General features: G+C 42.7%; 2 protein-coding genes across 2 annotated transcripts in view; one reads left to right on the forward strand and one right to left on the reverse strand.

The window, feature by feature from the left end:
- Positions 1-881, forward strand: part of caskin2 (CASK interacting protein 2) — a 19,722-nt gene extending 18,841 nt beyond the window's left edge. The window contains exon 10 of the mRNA XM_076299103.1: positions 1-881. This exon is cut by the window's left edge and continues 1,482 nt beyond it. The gene's annotated coding sequence lies outside the window, so the exon portion shown is untranslated.
- A 290-nt stretch (positions 882-1,171) lies between these two features.
- Positions 1,172-2,500, reverse strand: part of nherf1b (NHERF family PDZ scaffold protein 1b) — a 79,130-nt gene continuing 77,801 nt past the window's right edge. The window contains exon 6 of the mRNA XM_076297713.1: positions 1,172-2,500. This exon is cut by the window's right edge and continues 1,599 nt beyond it. The gene's annotated coding sequence lies outside the window, so the exon portion shown is untranslated.

Here is a 2,500-nt window from a genome sequence, read left to right on the forward strand (position 1 = left end):
CATTTTATCTTAAATAATGATATATTTAGTGTACATTTCATCTTAAATAATGATATATTTAGTGAAACTTGCTAACAGGATCCTTACACATTTCTAGAGCTGTTTAACAGAGAAACTATTAACTAAGAGAGAAAAAAAAGTAATGAACATTTCTAGTTTATATTCAGAAGTTTGTATATGATGCGTATATGATGCTTATATTCAGACAAGTTGGTATATGATGTCAAACATTTCATACCAGGGAACAGTTGACTGTGTGCTTTTGTGGTCACATGACCAATGGAACTGAGCTGATTGGCTGGTTTGCCAGATGACCATGAGGGTTGGCTGTTGTGTCCAATGATCAGTTTTATGGTTTTGTTATCTGATGAGTGTTGGTTTAATGGCAATTGTCTTGACCTGTGTAAAGTGTGTGTGTGTGTGTGTGCGTGCAGCACCAGCCTATTGACATCATTGGATACATTGGGGGTCTTTTTAGTGTTTCTTGTAGGAGGTTTATGTTGTTTCATGCTTCGTCTCCCACACACACACACACACACACACACACACACAATCACATATGCCCACACACACACACACATGCCCACACATATTCACACACACACACACATATTCACACACACACAGTCTGCCATGAAATGAATGACTGTGCCATAGCCAGAAAGCTGTTCAGCCTCAGACCTCGTGACCAAACCTGACTGCTAACCTTATCGCCATGACAATGCCGCTACAATAAACTGTTGCTAACCTTATCGCCATGACAATGCCGTTACAATAAACTGTTGCTGTTTTTGTTTTTACTCTGTGCTCATTCAGACAGTCTGTCCTTTTTCTTTAACGTTTCTCTCATGTTTGTTCCCATTAAATGTCTTCTTCTCTGATGCTGCTTCCATCTGTCTGTTCTCTGTCTCTCACACACACACACACACACACACACCACTCATTAACGAGTCTTTACAGTGAGCTGATTGGCTGGGATGTCTTGATGCAAGTTCCTGTAACGTGGTCTGGAAGTGAACCGCTAAAAAGTTCCGGAACAATCTAGTTCTAGTTCCCGTTCTGAGTTCCTTGGACTTTGCGGTTCATGAGAAGTACTGGAACCACCATGACTAAAATATGTCATGGAGAGAGAGTGTGTGTGTGTGTGTAGAAAAACAACAAGAGTCGTATGTGTTGATGATCTGAGACGTTTATTACTGTAAGAATCACACACAAGCATCCACATGAGCCAATGAGAACGCAGCGCATTGCTGGGGATCAAAGGGGAAAGGTCATGGAGTGGTTGGGGTCAAAGGTCGGGGAGTGGTAGGGGTCAAAGCAACACTGTGGCGAAGTGTCCCAGGTAGAAAAAAACAACACAAAGACAGATGTGCTTAAAAACTCACAGGCAAATTAGGAACCCCACACCATCCTCATCATCATCTTCATCATGGTCATTTGACACAAGGCTACAGCTGGAATGATATCTTTCCCAATACAATTGGTGTGTGTGAAACCAAAAGAAATTAAGCACAGTTACACACACACATACACACACACACACGGCAGATGAAGGAGTCCCTGTCCGATGCCTGTAGCTCTCTCTCTCCCTCTCTCCTTCTCTCTCTCCCTCTCCTCTCTCTCTTTCTCTCTCTCCCATACACACACACACACACACACACCACCCTCTCACAGTGGCTTCAGTCTGGTCCAGTTCTAATTTTCAGTTAATCCAACACACATACGCACACAAACAATTGACTGTATTTCCTACAAAAATCGACATACACACACACACACAAGAACAATATCCCAATGTATCAAAACTTTGCCTCAGTCTTCACAGCGAAGGCCACACTGATCTGAGCCCTGACTAACCAAATCAGCTCCCGATCAACACCCTCTTCCTGTAAACTGCCCTACCTTCCTACAACGCATTCAGCATTCAATACATCTGCTCCATATTTAAAGCCAAAGACACAAGGTCTGGGGTCTGTCAAAGAGCTTGGAATGGAGGTGAATTCTGTTCCAACCTTGGAACACAGCATTTCTGTCATCTGTGACATCACAAAGGACTGCTGTCCCTTACATTCTAAATGGAATGTCTGCCGCCCTGTTGCCCAGGATACCCTTGAACTTAAACAATGACAAAGGAAAATGCAGTAATGTTGATACTCTCTTCTTGACAGATCAATGGAATGTTCGCATCCTCTCTACTCAAAACCACTCTGACCAGCACCCTTTATTTCCAAACTTCAGCCACATAACGCAGAACTGCTTAACCCTTAAAGGGAATGTTGGAAAATGAATGTTCTAAAGAATATCTGGGTTCATTGAGTTCTACATAGAATTTTAGAACCTTGAATTGTTGTGGAACGTAATCTTAGTGCCGCACACACCACTTTCCATGTTCCATTACTAAGACTGCATTGTGTTCGACACAACTGCACTCAGGCCTTTTGCCTCCACCTGGTGCAGTATGATTGGGTTCTAATGATGTCAGTGCGGCTCGGTAAAACTC

This window comes from Alosa pseudoharengus, unplaced genomic scaffold (genome assembly GCF_046254945.1).
Source record: "Alosa pseudoharengus isolate Yale_2024_CS ecotype anadromous, Long Island Sound unplaced genomic scaffold, YU_APseudo_1.1 YU_APseudo_1.1_scf_21, whole genome shotgun sequence".
In the NCBI taxonomy this organism is placed as follows: Eukaryota; Metazoa; Chordata; class Actinopteri; order Clupeiformes; family Clupeidae; genus Alosa; species Alosa pseudoharengus.